Source organism: Nothoprocta perdicaria, unplaced genomic scaffold, assembly GCF_003342845.1.
Source record: "Nothoprocta perdicaria isolate Ctin4 unplaced genomic scaffold, notPer1 scaffold_55, whole genome shotgun sequence".
NCBI classification, from domain to species: domain Eukaryota; kingdom Metazoa; phylum Chordata; class Aves; order Tinamiformes; family Tinamidae; genus Nothoprocta; species Nothoprocta perdicaria.
The window spans coordinates 626,029-653,040 of record NW_020455810.1 but is presented as its reverse complement, the minus strand read 5'-3'; the positions used below and the strand labels follow the sequence as shown (position 1 = coordinate 653,040).

Here is a 27,012-nt window from a genome sequence, read left to right as displayed (position 1 = left end):
GACCTCCTCCTCACATGTAAATGTTATGAAAACCAGGCACACTGTAACCCAGAACCCCAAGGAATGCCTGATTGAAATAACAGATCAGAAAAGTCTCTTGCTAGCATTCCTGTGATTATAGGTTTACTCAAGTGACAGAAACATGGTGTCAGCTCGCTTTCTGCATACCGGCTAATTTTGGTTTAAGAAGGAGCAGAGCTTTTAAAGGCTTCACAGAGCACTGGAGATGTTAACAGTGGTGGTTGTGGGGTTGGATAACTTCTCAAAATGTGGTGGTATTCATTGCCTTTCCTCCCTCTCAAATTATCACATGTATTGCTGGTTGATGGGGTTAGTACTGTGGAATAGAGTGTATCCCTCCTGGTAGTTACTGAGGTAGAGTAGTGTGAGTGAAAGGAAGGGAGTCATTCCCAGCTCCTCTGCTGCAAGCAAGCAGATGGCTTTTGTTTCATCCCTCAACTCTCCTGAAGCACCTATTGGAGTTGGGCTTTCTTTGTACTTATATTTCCTCTCTTGCTGGTTGTAGGGGTCTGACTCACAGGAGATAGGTGTGGGACACAAAGAAGGCAAATAAACCGTCTATTGTTCTGATTTCCAATTAAAAAATGACAAAGGCTAATAAAGCATGTTAAATTCAGGATGGTACGTTGCTACAATTAGTGCTATGGTGGAGGAAGAAACAGCACTTACATTGCATATGACCCACTCACTTGAACATGTATCACGAGACAGAAATGCCAGCTTCTTTAAAGCATTTGTCTTGAATTAACCCTTCATACTGATAATGGTCAGTGTTTCTTTCTCCTGATTTGAGAGTAGGGTATTTAAAGGAAAAATTTGGTTATGAAAGTTTTAAGCTGTTAATGACAAGTTTTACTTTTTTGATGGAGCTTAGCAAGTACTTCTGAGAGTCCCTATGACACAAGAGGTTGTTTGCAACTGTAATACACAGAAAGATGTGTGTGCTATAAGTTGTAATACAGTTAGCTCATACCCCCAATGTGTAGAAAATGAACATCAGCTGCTTTAAACTTAGTTTAAAGCTTCCTGGCACTGCTTAAGGTTCTTATATGGAAGGTCTTTCTCCTTTGCTGTTAATACTCATGTTTGTTCTCCCTCCCTCTCCACCTCTTTCTCTTTTTGCAGGCAAAGGCAGCTCAAGCATCTCATCCGACGTGAGTTCAAGTACAGATCACACACCCACCAAAGCCCAGAAGAATGCAGCTACCAGTGAAGGTAGGCATATGGTATTCATTATGAAGGCCTCCCAGCATAATGCTAGCTCTTTCCAGAAAAGGAATCCCTCCTCCTCCTCGTTTCTTCTTTGTACAGCATCATTGGCATACTAGAAATCGAGAAACAATTTTTCCCCTATGGATTTTCCACTTTTACCTGTTGCAGTTTTTCCTCTCGGCTTGAGACTAAGGGTCAAAGGGTTTAAGGCAATTCTGCAAAACATGAGTTAGAGTTCTGAATCATTTGCATGTGACTTTTTTCATCAGAGCTTTTTATTCCTAAGATTCAAGGTAATCTGATTTTAAACTTATTCATGAAGGGTTTTCTTAATGGACACTTCTTGGCATCAGTTGTAGGTAACCTTGACTTCATACTATGAACGCCATGAGAATCTGAGTTGTTTGTGTAGAAACATGTGCCAAGTTTCCAGAAGTGCAATTCTGGACATGAAGAGCTGACAAGGATTTAATTAGATTGATGCATCTCACCTGCAGTTACTAGACTATATGATCATCTGAGACTAGATGTTTAATGTCTAGGGGAAAGAAGTTTTATGTGTCAATATTAATATACTGTTGTATTCACTGGCCAATGAACAGAGGAGTGCTGCTCCTTCCCTGCTGCCTGATTATATGTGAGGAGGTGTATTCTGTTAAATGAAAATATATTGGCCTTGGTTTTTACAAGAGTGTCTTTGAAGGCGGAAAATTATTAAATTTAGTAGTAGGTAGTTTAATGATGTAAGCTGGAAGATTTTTATTTTTTCTTAATGGTGCATTTATGCCTTAGCTAGCATTTCTGCACAACCCAGTCATTGGTCATTTGCAAATAATGATTCTGATTTCTTGCACTTCAGTCATTACAGATGAAATTACAACCTCTGACTGCTCTTGATCAGGTGTTATTTCTTGTAGATTGAAGAAACCATAGGGTTTGAATTGTTATAGTTTGGCAAGTCTGGTTATGACCATAGAATCTGTGTGGTAAAAACAGCTTATATATCTAATAAATGATCTCATAAATCATGAGAGTTTATTGTTATGCATGAATAATCCCATATCATGAAGGAAGATCTGATACCAGGGAATCAAGAGAAGTTCTGAATTAGAATCTCTGCTTTTTGGTCTGAACAACAAATTTAAAGGTAGATGAATAAATGATTAATGACTTCAAGTTGAATAGTAGACTTCATTTTTCTTTAAGTCTCAGATGAAAACATTTTAAGGTACCTGGGGACAAGAAGTAAATTTACAAAATGTATGAAAGAATCTTAACTCCTCTGTTTGACAGCCAGGAGCAAAGAAGAGGAGCAGTGGAAACTCTGAAGTCAGTCTTTGACAACAGCTTTGAATTTCTGTTTTTCCTCAGTCTGTAGAGCACAGGTTTTTATTTTTCAGATCAGATAATGCAAAATAATTGTTTTATTCGTTTCTTGGCTTTATGTTCTTAATCTAGTCCATTGCAGAGCCAGTGAAATACCAATGTTGACCTTGACATCTTCAGCACTGGTGTGCAGCTGAGTAACTCCTTAGTAAAAGGAAGCCAAAATGCAGACCAGCAGATGCTGTATATGAAGATATGTGTCCTGAGCTCTCATGGGGATTCAGAAAGATTCAGAGCCATTGAACTGTATATTTTATAATAGACGTGATTTTGGGTATGAATTTATTTTTGTGTCCTGGTGTGCTCTAGAAGGTCTGTTTTAGATGAACATATCCTTTGGCAGCAGCAGCAGTAGTCTCTTACTCAGTTGATGCTACTGCTGCTTTGCTACTAAGTTTTCCTGTTGAGACGTTTGTATTAATGCAGAACAGTTTATTGTAATTGCCATGAGAGGAGTTGCTGTGTAATGACAAACTTCTTAACTGACATAACTGGAGAAGGTAAGTAGAAGTTAGTAGAAATAAGTAGAAGTAGAAGATGAGTAGGGTGATGTGCTCGCAGAACTGAGCCCTTTCAAACTGTTCACTTGTCGAGTAGTGTCCAGGGAGCAGCTAAGAAAGGGAGCCTGGTTGTGTTAGATGTTGTACAAACAGTAACTGCTATTATGGCTTCTTACTGAAGTGTTTACATAACATTTTACAGCTGTTAGTTAATTCACCTTTAAAACACTCCATGCTCCAGTATTTGATATAGTAGTACCTGCCTGCTTCAAAAGCCTCTCATTACATCTTGAAAGAAAAATATATATTTATTTTATATTAAATATATATATATTTATATATATAAATTTATATATGTATGTGTATATATGTGTATATATATGTGTATATATATAAACTTTTCTGACCTGCATTTGCATGTGGAATTATCTTAATATAAAAGGGGTGGGTGCAACCTTTGCACTTGTTGAATTTCTAGTGACAGTTAAATTCCTGGGTGCCCAGCTCTGTGGAGAGCATAGGGAACCTCTGCTGAGGAAGCTTCCAGCCTCCCAAAATCCTGCTTTCCAGACTGACTTCCAGATTTGCAAGCAGATCTCACTCTTTCAGTTCTGTGCTATGTCGTGTCTTCTCTTTCTGTAAGGCCGTTGTCCCACCACTGTTGAAATTAGATCAGTAGTAAGTTTTTAAAGCACTAGCAGGGAAAGCTGTAGGAATGATTCCCTTAAGCAGCCTTATGGTATTCCATGGCAGAAAGGCTAAAAGATGGCCAAGAAGTGCAAAAAGACCCTTTTTCAAGTAGGGTCTTAAGCAGGACCCCCACTTAATAAGATGCATCAGATGCATCTCGCTGTGGGTATTAGCTTGGAATCCATATGAGTTAACTGGGAATTGTGGTTTAGATGTATGTACTGTACGCATTTTATTTGTGAGTTTTCGGATCTTTTTTTTTTTATTTCTTCATAAGATGGGTGGATTACAAGACTCCTTGACTATGTGCTTATGCAGTTTCCCTGGATAATGTTGTTGAGGCTATGGTAGTTACCTCTTCCAGGGGGAATTGGAGATATGGTTATGGCCAAGTATAGCAGTAGTGGTATTCTCAGAGTAAATAGTGAGCTTGGTTGGGGTTTCATCCCACACCTACTCAATGGGGGGCCAGCGTGGCTGCGTCTGTAGCACTGTTAGAGGAGGTTTTGTTTGAGAGAGCCAAAATTTTGCTTCTGAATGTGCCTGGGGAGACTTCAGAGAGCTTTCTTGTAGCACTTACCTGTGAAGCATGGAATGTTATGTCTGACCTGGATGCTGTGTAGGAGCTTGACTCTGGTTTTTAAATAACGCATCGATGTGGCTGGTACTCTGCATGCGTGCGACTGTTAAATGGTAATCTAGTATCAGCTTTAAATTGAGGCCTTGGGTATGAGTTCTAACTTATTTGCTAGTTTTTGTAAAATCACATTGAAGGCCTAGGCCAGAAGCAACATGCAGTTATAGCAAAACGGTTAACTGCCACAGTGGTCTCAAATGTATTCTGCAAAGCATTTGTATTTTTGATTTTGTGGAAATCCACTAAGGTTGGCTGCTGTATTCTGCAGAGGTTAAAATTATATCTGCTTATAGTGGTGCTGATGACTCTTAGGGACTTTGAAAAATAAGTATTAATCTACTTTTTTTTTAGTTTTCTCCTTCTGTGCCCTGAGTTTGAGTGTGTTATTTATTTTCACTATAAGATGTCAATATACCTTAAATTTGCTTGAAAATGATTATGTATGGAAAACAGGCTAATGAAGAGATAACAGCTTTTCACATGCTAGTGCTGACATGTATGTGTAGTGTGGAGACTGAATGTTTTGGCACTGCCTCTTCATACCCATTTTGACAGAAGAACCTTCTTTCTGAAGGTGAGGTCTGGGTAGATGCTAGGAAAGTAGCCAGTCATAGTTGTAAAAGCTACTCATTCATTAGGAATCCTTTCCTCTATTAAATAACGTACCTTGTGGTCAATGATATGAAAATGTAGGGGGTTGTGAATGTAGAATGCTTCTACTGTTCTTGTAAGGGTGTTGCCTCATAACCTGTGTTCAGTGACACTTAGCTAAACCCAGTCCTCAGCATCCTTTTCTGGTGGATCCTTGTCCCCAAAACTTACCAAAGAAGGCAATGGTTTCTTATTTTTGCTCTCTATCCACTAGCCTCTCTACATGCAATCAATTCCAGAGAAGGATGGCTGTGAATTAGGAGCTATCCTTGCCTATGTACTAATTTTCATTCTACTTTGTCCCCATTTGCTTTAAGTCCATCAAAACAAAATCAGATGTTGGAGTTCCAGCTAGCCTGAGGCTTCCAGCGTATTGGAGTTGAAACTAGTTTCAAGTTTTATGAGTCTGAGCAATCAGTAAGACTTCTGCTATTAGGAATGTAGAAGTACAGGTGTTCACTGATGTGTCTTTTAATTACAGAAATGCCAGCTACTCAAGTAGCTGAAATTGGTTTTATATTAAATTTAACAAAAAGAAAAGTGTACTTGGCTCAGCTTTTGTAACAGGAGTTAGTGTCTGTTCATATAATAGAAAGTCTTACATGCACTTTGGCTGTGCTCTTGTAATCATTGCTTACAAAAGTAATTTTTGAGTGACTTTTATAAGTGAGACTTTACTTCTACTGCATTTCTTTATTCTATGGGTCTTAAGTTTATTAGAATGACTAATATCTTACTGGCAAAACTGGGACCGCAGTGTTTGGTTTTGGAAAGACAGTTTGAACTTCATCAATATGTGAAATTTCTCAAAGCAGCAGTTTTGCATCCTGCTTATTTCCTCAGACTGAAAAGGAGATATCTACATTTCTGGTTTTCATGTTCAGAAACATAAAAAATAAACTATAACTTGACCATCTGAGGAGTTTCTTTTTCTGTAGAGAAGTGAGATATATGTCAGAAAACTTTTGTGGTGGTTTTACAGGATAAATGGGGTAAGTAGCAGTACTTGAATGCAGAAAGATTTATTTGGGTTGCTTGCTTTTCATGTCACCTTAAAAGTAAGTAAGACACGTCCCTGGGCTTGAGAAAAGGAATCTTTGCACTGAGCCAAAAGATAGGCTGCTAAAAACCTGGAAATAACAAACAGATCCTTCACTACTGAGTGCCTCATTTTTAAAAGAGTTTCCTGGTCTAATGGCAGCTGAACTTCAGAGAGCTCAGAGGGAGATTAAAATCCCAGAAAACCAGCTTGCAAAGCAGGCAACAGTATTATGGCTTGCATAATGAAGGAGATATGCTTGATACAATGGAGTTGGGTTGGAACTTTTGAATTATTTGTGGATCTTCTCATATTTTGCTGATTTAAGTGTTGAGGGGAAAAAGATCTGCTGAAAAGAGATACTGTTTTTTTACCCAGGTTTTCCTGGCTATCCTTTGGGCAGAAAGAGCCGCTTTGATTCATTCCTCTGTCTGATACTTTTTAAAGAATCTTTTCCAACTTAGGTTCATTAATATTTATCTTTTCATTTTCTTTAAATGTTAGAAATTTATTAATACAGTACTAGAACTGAAAACCTACGTAATTGTTTTCTGGACATTTATGAGCATATATGTAAATACTAACCCTATAGATGGTGCTTGTCTCCCTGCATCTGTCCACACATGGATTGGTGGGAGTACAGGCAGTGGAAGTGCCATCTCAGCAGATTTTCTGTGCCTTGAGCCTCGTCTGGGTTTGATGGGAATTCCTGAAATTGCCCCTGCTGGCTTTGGACTGGGCTGAGAGTCAGCTGGCTTTGAGTGCGCTGTCGCTCCTTTGAGTTGGTGGTGAAACTGGAGACCAGGTAAGTTCCTAGGGTTTTGTGTTGCTTTTCTAACAGTGGAGTTTGTGAGAAAAGTGAAATGCTGCATTACTTGCATGTGCCAAAGTGCAATCATTGAAGCCAAAAAGCCAGAGAAGGAATAAGAGGGTTGGGAGGCGTGACAGTTTATAACTCCAAAACTATAAACACTTTGGCAGAATAAACAGAACTCACTATTTAAATTCCTCTAACCAACATATCTGAATGCATATGCAGATATAATCACCTCAGGCAGTTTGTGGAGGTATAAAGTAGTGTGGAGGCTTGTTCTTAGGTACTTAGTATTTTTGTGTCTCACCACATCTTGTTATGCTTTTGCTATCTAATAGGCAATGTTCCTGCAAAGCTGTTCAGCTAATTATAACAATACCCCTGCAATCGGCATTTAAATTGGAGTTCAAATGCAAGGCAAAAGCGGTTGGGACGCTGGCACGGGTAGAGCTGCAAATTGAAACCTTATGTTATTCTGGCTAATTTGTACTGAAATGCTATAGCCAAATGTTTAAAATTTGCCCAAACAATGCTAGGAACAAATTGGAAAGGCACATAAAACTGCAGCCTTATTTGATCCGCTGCCTGAAATGTGAGACCTACCAGAGCAAATGCACCAGAAGTGAAGTTAGAAAGAAATGACCCCAATTTAAAAATCTAGCATTAGCTTTTCCAAAGTAAGGCATGATAGTGGTAGAAGTGATTACATTTTACTCAGTTACTTGTAAACCTGATTTTGAGGAATGTAAAGATCCAAATATATTTTTTCCATAAAATACTATTTAGAAGTACTTTGTATGGTCTTATCACAGGGACACTGTGCTAGCCACTTTAAGTATTTTCTTCACTGCTTAATGAAGACTCATCCAGAAGAATCTTATTCCCCAGTGTCTTCTAGACTGCAAACCTCCTCTCTTGAATGCTAGACTTAGTCTCCTGAAGACAATTTGAAGAATATATACATATACATATATATATATATATATAAACTCAATGAGTGCTTAACTATGTCAGGCTTACCCATTTCTCAGACTGAGACAAGTAACTCGAGATCAATTCGATTTGTTTCTTGACTGAAGGAATGAAATAAATTGGAGCAAGTTTTTGACTTTAGTTTGAAGGTTCCAGTGAAGATGTTGAACTCTAGTTAAACTTATTGCTCACAATATCGCATCTCCATTGTCTTGTATTTTACTATCTTTTTAAGTCAACTTGTCAAACAATTGTATAACTTTTAAGAATAATATTGCCAACGGTGCCAAATCATCAGAGCACTTGAGAGGCAGCTTTTCTGAGTGCTGGGCCGCTCTGTTTTCCTGGCTCTTGTGCTGCTGTCAGGCCTGGTCCTGGAGGGTTTTTCAGTCACCAGAGCTGTGAATTCCCTTGTTTCTGCCAGCATTTCTCAAATTTCGCTTGAACTGTGTACGGAGCTTAGCAGTTAAAAATGGCTATTGCCGAATGCCTAATGGTAATTCATACGTCCTTGTTAGTTCTGACTGCTGGATCATTGTTGATTTGGATGGTGAAAGCTGACTAGGCTAGAAATAGCAGCAGAAGTTCTGAACATGGGTATAATCTGGTGCTTAACAGCTTACACATTTGCTGTGGCTGTAGTTGGCCAGAGGTGGTGGCGGCGTGCCTGCTGTGCGTTCAGCAGCTATCCAGCTCCATCCTTGCTCTCATATTTATGTCTTGCTTTTGTCTTGGGCTGTAGTGATGGATGGAGAACTTGTCCCTTGAACGTCAAAGAATAATTGCTATTTTAATGGTTTAAGTAAAGATTTTTTTGTGTGTGATAGAAGAAAACAGTTGTGTACTTGGCACAAAAATGAACTGTTATAATAGTCTCCAAGATCAAAACCAAATGTGGCCTAAATGACAGAAGTGTAAGTGGGCTGTCCTTAGTGGGCTCCAGCTTGGTGTTTACTTGGCACATTTTGTTGTGAGCTGAGAGAGACCATTAGCTTGGACTCTGTGCTCTGAAATCACCGTGCTCTTTGCCAGTGACCCTTGTGCTTTTGGCACGGCACCACTGTAGTCATTGTTTGTAAGATGAGGCAAAATTGTAGTCCAGTCTGATTTCATCTTGAAGTAGAGTCTCTTTGCCATTCCAGCAGTGTTAACTTTACGAGTTTTTTTGTTTGTTTGTTTTTAATACCCATATATCTCTGATGGAGTTGTACTGCATGCTTTACATCCTGCCTTGCACTTGTGTTTGGAAGGTTCTTGCTGCATTTCAGAGCATGCAGCTGATGTCCCTGACTTTGGCAGGAGCCTCCTTCGGCTACAGCTCAGTCTGCTTCTAGTTAAAAGTGCTGACATCAATAGGTGGCACTTGGCACTCTTGGTTTGTGAGACTAGGCAAATGTATTTTAGGGAGAGAGATTTCTTTAGAGGAATCTCTCTCTTTTTTTTTTTTTTTTTTTTTTTTTTTTGTTTTTTTGCATTGGATTATTGAGGAATGTGCTTGTTTCTTTTGAAATTCAGTTATGATCATTTCTATTGGTTTCTAGTTGTGAAATTTGATTCTCACAGCATTTTATATCTAGTCATTTTGCTGTGCTGTGCTAAGAAAATGTGATCCCCAAATAAACTGCACCTGAAGCAGAGTAACAACACTACCACTCAATTCTTGGCTTCAGATTGTACCAGTTGCATGACTTGATGCCATGAAAGTTCTAGTGTTTTCATGTATTGGTTTCTTAATTTTGTACAGAGAGCTTTTGTTTAGAGCATGCATTTGTGTATAATTAAAGAAGAAATAAGCCTGATATGCACAGAAAATATTAATTCTTTGCTACTGTTATTTTTAGCTGATCTTTCTATGTTACTATGATGATAGTAGTCTTTTAAAAATTATTTTTCCCAAGGGGGTGACCAGGAGGTATTGGTGTTTAACCATTATCGGCTCTGATTTGCAGAGCAATCCTATTAAAATACGTAATATTCACTACTGTTCAGGAGAAAATAATTACAAAATAACAACTAAAATACTGGCCTGACTAGTCGAGAAAAGAATATAGTTGGGAATTGCTAATAGTAAAGTTAGTAAAATAAAAGAAATGAGTAAAAGAGAAAATATTTTTTGCAAAATCATAAAAGACAAGAAAATGGTTAGAAGGGTTAGTGACCAAACTTATGTATCCTACTTTATGTTGCTCAATGTTATATATACTGTGCTTATAAACTAAGTAACCTCAGTAGTGCAAAAAGGATGAGGTGTTTCCTTTGTGCCCCTTCATAGGGATTGTGCTTTTTGTCTGAATAGTTAACCAGTTCTGGACTGAGAAACAAGTGTCTTGTGCTGGATGGTTGATCCACCAATATAACAAATACATAACAAATATAAAACTGGTGAATCTCTTGTGAAATTTGGTCACATCTGGGAAAACGGATATATCGTGTCAGGTCATAGCAGGTCAAAAAGCTATTCCTAAAACTTGCATTCAAACATTAAATAAATCCCAGAATTTCTACAGAAAGGGAATAGCTGAGGCTTAAACAAAAGTCTACGGTGTGATTATCAGCTGCTTTCAGTCCAAGGACCAATGTCGCTTTTTTATGAAATGTAATAAGCTACTTCTATTGTCAATGGTTCTGGTCTGTCTCTCAATGCACTATTCTGTAGTAGATGACTTGTAGGTGATACTTACATATTTGATTGTTTTTATTTATGTCCATATTCATTGATTTGCGAAGAAATACATTCAAAATCTATATGAGCTTCAGCCCTTCCTGTTTGTGCAGGACTTTTCAAGAAAGTTGGCATAGGAGGATGCTCAACCAAGAATGCTTTGTAAGTCTTTGCCTCTTGCACTGTATTGCAGCAGTCTGCAGTACACGTGCATCTATAAGGTTAGAAAGACTGTGTTGCCTTGATTGCTTTTTGAAAACAAATAACAATAATTTTGTTCTGCCCGAGTCTGTTTTAATGAGTAGTGGCTCAGATATGAACTGAAGTAATTTGTTTCTCCTTGGCCTGTGGTTTTCTTCTTGCCCAGCATTGTGGTGTTTTGTGAGCAACTTCACTCTGCTCAGGGTAAGAGCACCCTGTACCTAACCAGTACCTAACCCCCAATATGTTATTTTCCATTTCTGTTTCATAATGGCTCAACTTGGACATTCATTCGCCTATTAACTTGATCCAAATGTAGCAACTCCCCATTTATCTGGGCATCCTAGGCAGAATTCCATGTGTGGCACGAAGCCTCTGCTCACCTGGTCAAATGTTTCAGATGTGTTCATCTTGATGCACATGTGCAGATTAGCTCATCATCTGAAGCCTCAGGTATGCTGGTCAGAGCTGTTACTGTGCTGCATCTGAAGTAGTAGAAAACTAGCCATTTCTTTTTCTCCTTGAGAGAGAAATGTAGACTTTCAGATTAGGGCCAGGGAAATCCAGATGTATGTTAATTGTGTCCTACCATCTGCTGAATCCTATCTTCTTACTCCCCTATACTACGATACTCTTTAGATCCGGGTATTCACAACAAATATGTTGATTTTTTATATATATATATATATATATACACACACACACACACATGCACGGACACGCACACTTTTATATATATATTATATAGTATATATATAAAATATATATTTTAATCATAGATATTAAATATATATAAGTATATAAATATATATAAATATATATAAATGTAATATATATTTTTATATATATGTATATTAAATATATATATAAAATATATATAATATATATATAAAAGTGTGTGTGTGCATGTGTGTGCATCCTTGTTGTGTATATATATGTAAAATAATTTTTAAAATATTTTTATATTTACCCTACAGGCATTGAAATATATTGTTTGATGCTCAGCATTTGAGAATTGGATTGGGCTTGGTTGAAAAACTGTTTAAAAATTAAACACTGGTTAGTAATTGCTTATGTTCTTTTAGTTGTGTGCATGCTCTTAGGCTGTCTCTCATTTGTGCTTTTGCTCTCTTAGTGAAGTGTGTGTGAACTTCTGCTGACCCTATGGTTGAATCTGGTAACTCAAGTCCTTGTGTTTAATTTTGGAAACTGGATGGAACAGGCATACTTAACAGTGCAACCCAACTTGTGGCTAGTGAGTCTGAAAGTCTTTTTATTTCTTTGTTTATTTTTCTTTGCTTATTTGTTTGATTATTTTTCTTCTTCTTCAGGTATTTTGAATTTTATTTTGGGGAAGGAAGAGTGCAATAACTTAAAGACAAATCACTTCGGAGTTAGACTGGGAAAAGAAAGCAGTGATGCTGAAAGATAACCGAAGTGGTGGACTGGAGTTTAAAAGTAAAGCTTTGTGCATTTAATTGTATCTCCCTACAGAAAGATTTGAAGACTTCATGAACTAATATCAGATTAGTGAAAGGGATTTTACAAGTTGGAGGTGACAGGGAAGATCGCGAAATGCTAGTGGACTAGTAGCCTATTGGTACAAAAGCTGTGGTCTTGAATAATTTTGAGTTTGTGCTCTTTGGAGAATCTTTAGTTACGCACTGGGATTTCCTAGAAACAAGGTCTGTATCCAGAGGGTTAGATTGTTTTCTTCCAGGCAAGAAGAGATTTTTTTTATGAATTGGCTGAAACTAGTGACTGCAGGTGTAAACACTTGAACTCTGTCTCAGATGCATGCCTGCCCATATGGATGGCCTGCTGCAGAATGAGGAAACATTCACGCTCTTCCAGCCTTTTAAGTGCTCAGGTATTTGCCAAAACCCACTTTCTTACCATTTTAATCAGTTAAACAAATGCATTTTGGCTATGAAAAATGGCATGGATGAATTAAAGAGAAAGTGTTCGTGTTTGCTTGGACTGCAGAAGTTGCTTTCCAGTGTGCACGGAACAGTTACAGACCCAGTATTACAGCTGCTATAATCTACTCTTCTTGAAGAACTGTTGGACTAAATTGAAGCTGAGATTGAAATGTGTAGTGCTTGTCTCAAGTTCTCATTGAAAGCTATATAGTTCAGCATTGACTTCCTAATTTTCTCATTGAAAAAAAAGCATGTAGAAAGTTTCTTCATTGTGCTGCTCAAACGTGCCAACCAGCTCAGCAACATCTGCCCTATTTGTGTCTGCTTTCCTGTGTCTACTTATATCTCTTTGCAGTGCTTTGGTTTTACCATAGGTTAGCAAGCTCTGCAAGATAGTAGTAACTAATATGGTGATTCCCACTGGGTGATGAGAAACCCTCTGATTAAAGAGCTCTGTGCTTGCTTCTTCTCTTTTTCATAATTGACCCATTTTTTTGCTGGGACCGGTATTCCTTTGATTACCTGGGTGATATCAGACCCCATTCCTTCTAAGTGTCTCCTGGAAATGTGTTGCCATTCCTTATTCCTGCACTAGTCTGCTTTCAGAGTGTGAGATGAAGCTATCCTCACTGCCAGCTCGTTGTTTTCCTGAAAATGCTGATCAGACTGAAATGATATTCATTATATTACAGGTTCCTTGCTGCCAGATTTTTGTCACATATATTGCTTGAGCTGAAAACCTCCAAAGCAAACACAGCGAGGAAATCAAAATTAAATTAATCCTCTCCAAGGATGTATAAAGTATGGCTGCACTGACGTTTGCAAGCAGAGAGTGAGAGGGACCATTGGTTGTGTGGGAGTCAGAAGCCACTGGTATTCGCAGCCTCCTCCTATTGCATTGCTGCCCTAGGCTGGAGCAGCTGAACCTGAAGATCTTAAGCTTTTTTTAATGAGAGCTAGACAAATGACTGTGCAAAACCTTGGTTAACTGTAGAAACATGGGGCATTCTTGGCAGTTTATCTTTGCAGGATTAAGGACAAATGAGTCACCAGTTTCCCTGGAGCCCTCAGAGCTGTGTGTTCACTTTATGTAATGTAGTCAAAGCATGTTAATTGAGGCTGGACGGACCTCTGTAGGATTTGGTTTTTGGACATTGTGCAAGAGCTGCATTGCAGACCTACTTTCTGTTATTCTTGGTTGAGAGGGTTTAGTTAAGGATATTGCTCAGTGTTATCCTACTGTCCCCTTCCTCCGTGCTGTGTTTGGGATGGCAAGCATGAGAAATCAGTGTCTCTTGAAGACTTTCGAGCCAATTTTCACTCAACTGGCATGACAAGTTAATAGTGCATTGGTAAAGCAGAAGCAACAAGTGTTTGCTCATGGCTTTCTTGAAACACCAAATGACTACAGCCAACTCAGTTGCTGTTGGATGAAATGAGTGAGTGGCTGCCTCAGGGAGCACCAGGTTGAAAACAGATCTTTGTACAATTGCAAGGTGCAATTACATGCATTTCATCCAGAATAAGTATTTTTATTTCTTGAATTGTAGGATTTTGATTTTGATGATTTCCTCTGATAATATCAATAGATTGATAGCCCTTGTTATATAATTATTGAGAAGAATACTTTAACAAGGCAGTCAGAAAGCACTTTACTCTGTAATCTGTTTACTTCTGAAAGTTTTAGATTGTGAACCTAATACAGAATGTCCTCAGTGATCACCGTGACTTAGCTGCTGTTGGTTCTGAAGTTTATTAATTTTAAAAAAAGTCAGTTAAACTGCTGCCTGTGATAACTTAAAAGCTTGTTTAAACTGTTTTGAGAAATAAAAATGTAAAGTAAATGGCTTCATCCTTGTTCTGAGGGAAAGCTTTGCAAGTGGCCACAGCTGGAATAGATGAGTTCTGGAGGTGCACATGGCCCATCTGCCCTGTGCATCTGATTGCAGTCCTCTAGTGTTTTCTGTTGCCCAGGCTTTGTTCCTTCGCCCTATTGCTCCAGTCAAAACCTGAAGAGAAAAACAGTTAAGTTGTTCCAGAAGGGCTCCTATGTTGGGAAGCTACCAGTGGTGTGTTTTTTTTTTTTTTTTTTTCCCCTCTGTGGCAAATTATCAGTCTCTTCCCTGAGTTTAATCTTTGTAGAACTCCCATTTGACTAACTTCTACTGATAGGCAAACAGCTTCTAACGGCTTTCCTACCAAATGTGTCAATTCTGGTTACTGGTGAAATTCAGAAGTCATTAATCAAGAATACAGTGAAAGATTATGCATGTAGACCTGAAAGAGGCTGGAAGAGTATAAAAATTACTGTTTAAACGTCTTGGTGACTGCTTGCCAAAACAGTTAATAGGGCTGAAGTAACGTACTGTGAATGTAAACTTGTTGATGTGTAGACCTTATTTTTTTTTCTCCGGAGTACTTCTCTGGAGTACAGAATCCAGTGTGAATTTAAGCCTGTTGACAATAGGCTTGCTTTTCTTTGTTACCATTGACACTTAAAAAGTCTGAGTTTGTTGGGTCTCCGACATTTCCAAATTAGCTAGAAACTTCTGATGTAAGGAGGCCTCTGCTAGAAATAAAGGTGTTTGGGGGAGAGTCATGGCACTCTATTTATTTATTTATTTATTTATTTATAACTCAGCCTTTGAAGTTGTCATTTATTATTGAAGACAAACTTTAACACCCTGTAAAAAAGGAGAGTTTAACATTCACTACTGTAAAACTTAACCTTAATGACTTATCTGTCTACTCTGTGTCGTGTCCTACAGTCAGTAAAGTTGTTTCTAATTTGAAAAAATAGATATGAAGATTGCCTCAGCCTGGAACTCTTTGAGGGCATGGCCAAAGGAAGAAGGGATTTGGCTTCACCTATTGTATATAGCAAATGCTTGGAACAAAAGACTTTGTATGATCATGGACTATATTTGAGAATCTGACTGTGTAGCAGGAGAAAATAGAGTAACAAGGGTGACGTCCTACAGCAGTACATAACATTTGTCCAATAGCATTGTCCCAGCTGCTTTAGGATCTGCATGATCATATGAACGGAGTTTCTTGCTGGAGGTTTGTGAGCATAAAAAGCAGAAGTTATTGTAAGACAAGATCATTAGCAGAGAGAATTTGTAAGATGGTAAAAGTCCATGTCAGTGGGCGATGCTGCCCCGTGCTTTTCTGTTCTAGCACTTGCTTGTTGCAAGCATGAGTGCCTGCCAACTAGGCTGCCATGCGGAAGTCAAGGTCAGCCTCTAGTAAAAAGAGACTGTGTAACTTTGAGTGATATATTTTTAAATTAATCAGTTAATAAAAGTTAATAGATTATAACTCTTCATGACAACTTGATTGTGCTTTACTGACATATCCATGAATAAAATGAAAGCTGAATTTTGTCAAAATTGAATTCTAAAATAGAATGGGGATTTCACTTCTGATTTTCAAGATTCAATCAGTGATGGTGGTTAGCAAATTCATATTTAAATTCTCTTTTTTAATTTTTATTTTTTCCTTTTCTCATTTAGCTATTAACGCTTTTCTTTTACTGCAGCTGGGAGAGTTTTAACATAAACAGATTCCCGCCTGACTGTGTTTGGCAAGCATTTCCTGGGAGTATGCAAGACAAGCATATGCCTTCTAAAAAGGGATAAAAACTATAAAACTGAAAGGTTGTAAAGTGAAGGGTTAAATCATTGTAGTTTTTGCCTGACACACAGAATTATTTTATTTTCCTATTAGAGCATAGATGCTGTTATCCATTAGTAGAAAAAAGTATGCATGCCTGGAAGGTCTTCAGCGATGTTAGCAAATATGTCTGTCCTGGTCAGTTGAAACGAAGCCTTTAAATGTGGAAGATAAACATATTTTCTAGACTAGCCTGGAAAATTATTCACAGGTATTATTTTTATTTTGTAGACAATTTCCTCTCTTCCTTCCCTCCCCACCTTCCCTCGAATAAATCTTCATATTTAGCCAACATTGCCTTAGCACCTCAAGTGACATGGTTTGAAAGTAGTTTTGAGTCTTCAGATTACAATTTCTTTTCCTGTCTACCTTCTACTTTTGTACTGCATGCATAGAACTATAGTGAGAAAATTGTTAACAGTATTGAATTGCATTACTCTTTTCCTCCCTCTCTTATTTTAGAGGCCAACCTAATACTCCATCTAGGTAGACTTGATAAATGGAGTTGTTCCAAGTCTTGTGTGTGAAAACAAGGCAAGGATAGACTAAAGGGCTGAAAATGTGCCAAAATAAACTTGGGTGGAATAGCTTAGTTCTTCCAGTGCTGCACTTTCTAACACCATGGGGCTTTTTTAAAGGTATTTCCGTTCTCAGATCTATATGTGGTCCATCGTGTATCACAAGGGGTGAATGCCTTTGTAATGAATGAATTCCATGTACTGCAGCACTTAGGTGGGATTTCAGTCATCTTGGTATGGAAGAAAGAATGGAGGTAGGCCCAAATATACTGCTGGACACCACACGAGACTGTGCATATTTAAAGTATTAAAAAAAAAAAAGGGAGAAAAAAATTTTAAAAAAAAGTTCTTACAAGTGCATATCTGATCATAGGAAGAAAAGTTAAAGTAATTAAAGTTCTGGTGTGTTGAACTTACTTCCAAGGAGAAGCTTGCTCCCACAAGGGAGCAAATGCTTTCCTTTCAGCATGTTAAGTATTAAGATTGAATGTACAGTTTTTTTCTGGATTGAATATACAGGTTTCTCTTGAGATTGACCTCAATGTATTCTGCATTTTAAATTGCATGCCTGCTTTTAGGGACCATCTTGGTAGTAGATGTGAGGATTTATACTTATGTTCCATCAAAGAAGGACAGAAGCTGAATAACCTTTCTGGGCAACCTTCTTTTCCTCCTAAAAGTATCTCCCTTTGTACGCTGTCCCCTTTAGATGGGTGCCTTCTAGCTCCTCATTCTCTCACCATGTACTCCTAAGGAGCCTGAATCTGTCTTCTTGRTGACCTCCTCATAGGCACTGTCAGGCTGCTGCTCAATCATAGAATCATAGAATGCTTAAGGTTGGAAGGGACCTCAGAGGTCATCTAGTACAACCCCCTAGAGCACATGGCACAGGGCTGCGTCCAAGCGAGTTTTAAAGATCTGCAAAGGAGACTCCACAACCTCTCTGGGCAGCCTGCTTCAGGGCTCTGTCACCCTCACTATCAAGAAGTGTTTCCTTAAGTTCCTGTGGAACTTTTGGTGCCTCAGCTTGTGGCTCTTTCCCCTAGTCCTGTTGCTGGCCACCACTGAAAAGAGGCCTCCCCCTCCTCCTCACTGCCTCCCTTGATGTATTTATAGACACAGATCAGGTCCCCCCTCAGCCTCCTCTTCTCCAGGCTGAACAGGCCCAGCTCTCTCAGCCTTTGCTCATAGGGCAGATGTTCCAGGCCCCTGATCATCCTTGTAGCCCTGTGCTGGACTCTCTCCAGCAGCTCCACATCCCTCTTGTACTGGGGAACCCAGAACTGGGCACAGTACTCCAGATGTGACCTTACCAGGGCTGTGTAGAGGGGGACGATCACCTCCCTCGACCTGCTGGAGACGCTCTTCTTAATGCACCCCAGGATCCCGTTGGCCTTCTTGGCCACCAGGGCACACTGCTGCCTCATGGTCATCTTGTCATCCACAAAGATCCCCACAGAACCGTCTCTTTTCCAGGCTGAACAAGCTTTGATTCCTCAGCCTCTCCTCGTGGGGCAAGTGCTCCAGCTGCCAGATGTCTTAAGTGGCCTCTGCTGAACTCATGGCAGTCAACTGATGTCCATCCAGACATTAATGTTAGAACTTGAATCTAAGATAATTATGGGAGATGAAGTTAAGAGCTGCTGAAGTAAGTGGCCTCCACTCCTCTCTCTTCCCGCTTTCCCTCTCTCCCCGCCATCTCCCTCAAAAATGCAGGCATTCAAACCCAGAAGGCACCAAGATGGATTCATTTTACCTTGGTAAATCAATGCTGAGTGTTTTCTATTTTCTTTTTTCAATGTCCAGAAATGTGCTAAAGAGAACTTGCTATCTGAGTTTGCCAGGGACTAAAGTGAGGTTGATCAGCCTGTAGGTCTCCAGGTCATCCTTTTTTTTTTTTTTTTTTTTTTTTTTTTAATAATGGTTGCTATCTTACAGTAGCTTTTTTTCCAAAACATATCATTATTCTTGGTAAACTGATAAGGCTGTAGGCTTAGCGTAACAGATGAAATCATTTAAAAAATCTTCTGTAAGTAGCATTTTTTTAAATAAAAATATTGAATCAGCTAAGCCATGAGGATAACCTGTATGACATTATAAACATAAGCATAATAAAGAAGTTGAGTTGCATCGCATTTTTGTTTGCTTGTGGTATGAGCTGTTGATTCGTAGGTATTTTTGGGTGGGTTTTTATAAGCCTTTTTCATCATAGCAGATTAGCTATTTCTTAGGTAACTGACCTGGAAGACTATTTTATCATCATATTGAAATCTTTTGTTTATTATTTATCATTTATTTCTATAGCTGTGAAGAATGAATTCCTGGCTTGGAATTAGGGTAGTATCTGTCAAAAAATTATTTTTGGCATGTCTGTTCTGAGGTTTTTGGGTTTTATGTTTGCTTATTTTTTTTAAGACCCCAACAGCAGAAAACATGGAAGATTCCGTTTCTGTGTCTTTGGAGAGTCTTATTAAGATTTTAAATGCTAAGCTCTAGGTGTCATGGTGAATGTAACTTGGGATCATTTCTGCAGGTACTCATCAAGAAATGATGTCCTAGGTCCCTGGTGACACCCCTTCACTGCTTGCAGAGATGCTGTGTGCTAGGCTGAGAAAGGAGAACAAGCTCCAAACCTCCTAATCCTAGGAGCTAGGGGCAAGCACTGGAGGAGGAAGAGGAGTACACTGGTGTTTTGTAGCCGTCTATGAAAGAGCATGGGCAAACCTAGGAAAGAACATTTATTCCCTGAAGGGGGAAATAAAATGTAGATAGAATAAATAAGAAGATGCTCAGAAAGAGCAGCAGAGGGTGGAAATCCTCCAAAATAGACAGGGGCTGCTTAGTGTCTCATTTACAGTGCTTAGCTGTAAATATCCATGAACCTCCCTCATGCGCTCTCGTGCCAGACTGTTGCCCTCCAACATGCTATGTAGCATCTACGGTAATGGAATTACCTATTTGGTTAAATAGCAGAGCTTTGTGTAGTGGGTCTGTTGAAACACTGCAAGACCACAATGTAAAACTTCTTCAGGCTGGATTTTTTTTTTTTTTTAAGTATGAAAACATATGCCACGTAAGGCTATACATGATTCATATACCTAACTTACTCTTGGCATGCCTACATTCTCTAACAGTCTGCATTTCAGAGGTCTCTTTCCTCTACCAGTGCAAAGACCAGGAGGTGCTCATCACACCGTGAGCTGCTGTGGGCCTGTTTGTGGTGGTAGTGTTGTTGCTGTTGTCATTCTGACTGTGGTATCATTGCTTAGTTGTACTCCTCAGAGCATAGTTGGGATGCAATGACCTTTGTCTATTTTACTGATGCATTAAGAAAACTCTGGGTAGAGTCAAAGCAAAACAAGCTTTGAGTGATCATTTTGAGACATACAGAGTTGTTTTTCAGTGAAAAACAATTTGTGCTTGAAGCATAGATTCTAGTGGCCCCAGTTTGTGGAAATTAGACTAGGTATCAGGCACCCTGAAAATGGGAAGTGTGCAATTTGGGGTCTGCTTGTAGAAGGGTTGGTGTTGAGGTGGGTTGCACACAAGGACTCCCCAGGTAGATGCCTGAAACTTCTTAGCAGTGGTCCACAGGACCTTGTAACAGTGTGTTATTTTGATATTAAGTGTCATAAGGTTTAAGCACCCTAAGTTTTGCCTTATGCGTGACTGCTCATTTTGCATACATTTAAAAGGGTGGTCCACAGCTTTTTGGACTTTGGGGGCCATCTAGACTTTAGCGTTGTAATCCTGACTGTTCCAACACCAAATGCCTCTTGTGGATCTTGTGGATCAGCCAATTCAGCAACCTATTAATAGTTTTGCACAGTCCTCTTGGGGCCATGTGCCTTGTGCTTGCCATGGGCAGGCTTCCTGCTAGGATGGCAAATGCGAGGAAAACAGCATTTTCTTTTGTGAATGAGCACTGTATCATAGACGCACAAAGGAGAAAGGGAGACACATTAACAAAGCATTCATGTTTGCTTTCTGACTCTTAGGTGCTTGCCTTTACACACTCACCGGTATTTTTAAATGGCGAAAAAATAAAAACCATCCCAACACTGTTAGCTTCAGACCTTATGGCAATAGGTAAAGCTAAACCAGGCATCTGAGCTTCAGGCATCTGAATTATGCTTTCAGCTTTGCTCTAGACTAATTCATGTCACATGGTTTCTGCAGCACTATTATGTTTGCAAAATGTTATATGCTTATTGAGGTAGCTCTTAACGTACCTTTTAAAAAGAATGTGATCTGTCTTTCTTGTATGCCACATGTAAAGGTTTCTAGCTACTTGAATCTGTCTGCTTTGTGATCTGCGACTGTGACCGGTCATCAGATTATCACGTGTGAATACATTCTTATGCTGTTGTGAATAAACAGGAAATAAAATCTATGTGTAAGCTTCATGGACATCTTAAACCTGCTCCTATACTGGGAAGTCTCAGGTAATTGCTTTATTCTCCCTCCAGTTCACTATCCTTTCCATAAACCTAGGATCCTGTTTGCTGTGACCTCTATGAGTAGGAGAAAGAAGCTAGAGTGTAGTCTGCCCTAGTACTGAACTTGAGCCAAATAATGACTAATGAACACAGCAGATGTTTCTACTTTTGAAGGCTTTTTTTTTTTGGGGGGGGGGGGGAAGGAACTTCATTGACCAATTTATCCTTCCTCCCAGGAGAAAATGGGACAGCGGTGTAGCTGAGATCTGACAACTCATTACATAAGAGCAGAATATATTAATGCTGACCCTAGCTATGTTGACAGTAGGATTTGAATCTAACCTTCTGTTCTCTTTGCTCAAAAAACCCCACATCCAAATAGAGTTTTCTTCAAATCACTCAGCTACTGCAATACGCTGTGATGTCAGCTGTGTTTTAAACAACTTGAAATGTAACAAGCTAGTCTTTTAAGTTGATTTCGGTTACATTTGTGTGCAAATGCAGAGTAACTCCATGGACTTCATATCATTACTTCAGATATTTATTCGTCTTACTGAGATTGCAATTTGACCTCTGTTTTTGATGAGCAAACAAGCCATGTTTGATTTGGTTTGCCTTTGGGATCGAGGTCTGCTGAGCTGGAAGGCTGCAGCGTGTTCCCTCTCTCCCTTGTTGCTGAATACTCCTAAGGCATTCAGCTGCAGCTTGTTATCTTAAGCAGGAGAGAGGATTGCTCTGTTGAAGGTTCTTACCAGAAAGTGCAAGATCTCTAGAAATGAGGTTGCCTGAAACAAGTTTTTGTGCTATAGAGAGGTGATCGTCTACCTTTTCTTCCATGCAGGAAAGTAAATAAAGCAACTGTGAAGACTTCTGAGACATCAGGAGATGACTCTAGTTGAATTACTCATCTGTGTTAATAGTGAGAATTAAGCAAGAAGAAAAAAACTAAAGTGATAATAGAGAAGGAGCACACGTAAGTAGAATTGCTAATGGATCAGTAGGTGTGCTTTAGGGTTTACAAAATTTTCAATTAACAGCTGTCCAGAGAAATGGTTTCAAGCTTTTAAAGATGATTTCAAAGAAAAGTGCAATAATTTGACATTACCCCATCTTATTGTTTTCACTTGATCTGTTACTGAGATGAATTTTCCCAAATGTTGAAAATTGATTCTCGCTATGTGAAAAATATACAGACTTTCACATTTCAATGGCATGAGGTTGTAATTCTAAATGAATATTGAAACCAAATCTGTAGACTGGCAGAGTTCTCTTAGCTTTCAGTTAAGCCACACAACTTCCCAAGGATACAGTAGTCAAGCACCATTCATGGATGTGATGTGTAGAAAAAGGGATAGTGCACACAGCAAAACTTATGTGTATGGTTTAGAACAGCTAAAGTTGAACTCCTTGTGCGAAGGAGTGTTTCTACAAAAAGCCTTGCATGTGAGTCTCATAAGCAGTTAGTTTTTTGAGAAGGACTTACCAGATGCAAACCCCTGAGTGAGTTTGTTTTGAGCTTCATCTCCTGAGACGCTGTACTCTCCTGAGATCTGGAAAAGAACCACTAAGAACTATTTTTGCAACCTGATATCCTCTAAGTCTTTTCCTCCATGGGAATCTGCTCTTTTGATACTCCCAGCACCCTGCTCTTACTTCATGCACTTCAGTTCTGTCACCCTGTACCAAGAGTGAAGGATGCAAAGATATTCTGAGCAGCTCATGTTGACACTCTGTCCATTAAGGCCTGTTACCTTGCAAAAAGGTTTCCTTTGATCCTGTTCTGTTCAGGAAATCTGCTAAAGTGCAAGGAGTGAAATCAAGAATGAGTCATCAATGTGCAACCATCAGTGTAGGTTTTTCCAGGTGGGAATTAGTAACTACACTTTGTTATTCCCACATCTGTGTAGAATATGTACAATAAATTAGGCACAAAATCAAACACCTAAATGAATAACATTATTTAGGGCATGCTTCCAGGAGGGAAAAAATCAAACCCCTTTCATAACCAGGTAGCTGCATCATTTTTAGTGATTGCTTTCAGATTTCTACTGAGTCAAAAGACTGGATTAATGTGGGCTTCCAAACTGATTTGTTGTCTTGAGGCGTACAGATAATATGAGAAGAGTTGGCTTGGAAAGCTGCGTTCTGTGAGTGTACTTAAAAGGTCACCAACTTTTCAACCTTGATTTTGCAGAGGTTCAGCCAGAATCATGCTGAGATGAATGGACAAATTAAACTTGGGAATGAGCTATACTTAAATTTCTTTTGAACTACAAAGTATAAATGATAGCCTATCATTTGTAAAGTGCTGTGGAAGAAGAGGCCGTTATCAGTATTCAGATAGATTGAATTCAGTCCATATAATCTATCCATACCTCTGTGGGGCACTGTAGATTTCAAATTGGCTGGATAAGGCAGATCAGAGAACTTGATTTTTAAACAGAACAGTTGTTTTGTTTTAATACCTGGACAAGTTCCTTTGTGGTAGCATCCCAGTTACGACTTGTGTATATACTGACTGCTCTCATGTGCAATATGGGCAGGACTTCTTTCCAGGTGAAGACTTGAGAGTTTCCTTATATATGCTGTTGTTTCATGCAGAAGTTTCTTCTAGAGCCAAGTTGATGCTTAGGATGGTGAAAGGGCAGTGACTGACCCTTTTGTCTCTGATTTTAGTGGGAGAATGCTGCAGCTCTGAGCTGGAGAGGCAAGGAACAGAACCAGATTCGGCAAAAATAAAGACTGAAGATTCATTATGAGGTCATGTTATATAATTTCATGAGATGGTTTCAGTTTAGGTGCCCTATATACCAGGACACATTTATGTCTTTTGATAAACTATGAATCTGAGCCTCCAGTCTCACCTGGGTCTTATTTTATGGCCCTTTTATCTGTAAGGGGCACATAGTGATAACTTGCTGCAAAGAGCTTTCAAGCTGTTGCTGTTCACGTGTGGCTTTGTGTTGCTTCATGCAACTTAGCTGAGAAGGAGGTTTCTGACCTAAATACTGTGTTAATGTTTGTGTTGTATGGTTGGTATCTTCCTGTGGTTGTAAGCGTCATGGAAGAGCTGAGCTGAGCTTAGCTCAGCTGAGTTTAGCTGAGCTTGGAATCTGTTTCTCTTGGAGAAAGACAGAGGAGGAAAGAATAGTGGAAAGGAGAAAAAAAAAAAAAAAAAAAAAAAAAAAAGCTGCAACTGAAGGGGGAAAAAGCTGGATGGGTTTTACAACCATAAATGGTAAAAGTAACCTTGCTCCACTGCCAGCAAGCAGAACGATGGAATAAGGTTTTGATTTACAGGAACAGCTCAGCAAGGGCCTTGTAGAGTGCTTCATGCCTGTTATAAAAATGTGATTAGCTATAAAACGAGAGAGATTTAACAAGAGAATTTAAGCATCGGCCACAGCCCTGTTTTGCATAGATTGTGGATGCCTGCATTCAGGATTCTGGGAACGCAAGCTGCTTGGAAAATGTCATATTTTCCAAAAAGTCAGTGTTGGATTATTTTGACTTCTTACTTGAGCATATAAAATCTTGGTTGCCTGCCCATTCACTATAAAGGCTCAAAAAATAGGCAGCATTTATCCTCATAATTAGTTCTTCAGGTAATTGTCTCCCAGGAGCTAGGCCTGCAGTGAGCAGCCATAAGAACATGCAGGAACCTATTGGAAGCTTTCCCTTAATCTTGCCATGTAATCCATACAGTCTCTCCTAACCTATATGATTGCAAGTTTACTTTAAGCAGATAGTTTTGTTAGTTTTAAACTTGTGTGGTCAGCTAAGTAGTAAAAATTCTCATCCCTGGCCGCCAAAGCTTTTCCCCGCTTTGGTGTTGCCCAGGCTCTGGGCCTGCAGCGAAGGAATCCCAAATTCCAGTTTTTCGGAAGAGAAGGCCCTAGAGCAAGCAGCCTATCTCCAAGCTTGTCAAGTGTTGGGAGGGCTCGGGCAGAGCTGAGTTTTTTGAGATCTCCAATGTTATTCCTTGGCAGGGGGGATTCCACAGAGGGGAGCTTAGTATCATTGAGAAAAGTGAAATACTGAGTAAATTGTGCAAAATTAGCTGTCCTTTCTGCAGATTGAGGCCAAATGTTTCCTTTAAAAGACTTGCCATCCTTTCTTTTTTTCAAAGATGTAAGAAGGGGGCACTTTCTGTTTCACTGTTATGACTTAAACCGAAGTCATAACAGAGTTGAGTCTGAGTGCCAAGATATCTATCTGTTATTTTAATTAAGGCAAGTTAAGCACTCTGTTTATTGCCCTTGCACCTCCATGGCATTGCTGATGTTTCAGATAGCCCAGAAACAGTTGATTTTAGACCAGACACATCCCTGAGAGAGTGTGACAAGCAGAGTTTCATTATTACTGCCACTTATGTTCTTTATATTAAGAATTGATTGGGAATCAATCTGAAGATTGTGGGGACATCAGTGTAACAGAATATGTGTGCCTATGATGCTATCGATATCATAAAGTATCATTTTTCTTTTTAATCTAATGAAAACTTTTTTTCTTGACCTCTAATGAAAAGATCATTGATGTGAAAGCCATAAGCTTTATAGGAAATTAGAGATACTGTTTAAAATTTGGCTTTGCATCAAGAATTATAAAATTAAACATTTGAACTAATGAATTTAGAACATCAAGCGTATATTCAGAACTGCAGTATCCCATTAAGTGTGTACTACTGAAAACTAGCAAGTGCACTAATAACTTCAATATAAATATGTAGTTTGTGTACCTGTTATGGTTATCCTAAACTCAAAATTATAAAAATCTGTTTATTCATTTAAGAACTCAATGATAAAGTGTCAATATTAGAAGTATTATATATTTTTTTAACAGTCATCATAGCATGCATGAGAAATAAATGCAGAGACTCTGCTTGTGACAATACACCTTTTACTAATTTTAATCAAAAGATATTTGCTTAATCAAAGCAAGATGTTATAAAATTTCCCTTTGGATATATGGCGTTACTAGATCAATAACATTTTTTTTTCTCCCTCCAATCACTAAGTCCTATAAATTCCTTAGCTGTAAGGAGTATTTTAGATCTTCTGCACAAGGTGTGTTTGTTTGTTTTGTTTTTTAGTATTGATATACCGTAACTTTTGATGGAAAGATTCCTCAAGATTTCTCTTTCGGGAGGGGGGGGGGGCGAGGGAACAGCCACACCTGAAACAAGCCCCCTTCCCCTCCCCATAATCTCCCCCAAAAGACTCGTTTTTTCCTACTGTACATTCTGTATCGTTCATTACAATCATCATATACCTGGACATTTTTGCTGAGTATCAGTTTTATGACTTTCCAGATATGCTTACATCAGGATCAGAAAGTAGGATACACACGCAGAATGCAGAGTTGAACTTAGAATATCTTCTAATTTGGCAAGAAGTCAGTTTAGCCTTTTTCTCCCTCTGATCATATGTGCAGTTTAATACTGAAGTTTCAACATTAAAGTTAAGCTCAAAGGTGCAGAAGTGGCTGCTGAGTAATTGTTTCTTGAAAATGGCCATTTTGCCATAGGTTCTGAATGCGCTTCTGTGTTTAATCAGGAGGAATGTTGTGATTAAATGCAGTATGTTCACCCTCAAAGGAGGGATGTATTTCTTCAGCTGAAATTTCAAAGTCATCAAGTCATCTCTCTCTTTTTTTTTTTTTTTTTTTTTCTCC

General features: G+C 38.8%; 1 long non-coding RNA gene across 1 annotated transcript in view; it reads left to right on the top strand.

Annotated features, from left to right (window-relative positions):
- Window positions 1–1,153: 1,153 nt before the first annotated feature.
- The window catches only part of LOC112955286, a 36,824-nt gene continuing 10,965 nt past the window's right edge, over window positions 1,154–27,012 (top strand). The window contains exon 1 of the long non-coding RNA XR_003250859.1: window positions 1,154–1,236. This is a non-coding gene — a long non-coding RNA (uncharacterized LOC112955286). The remainder of the gene's footprint in view (window positions 1,237–27,012) is intronic.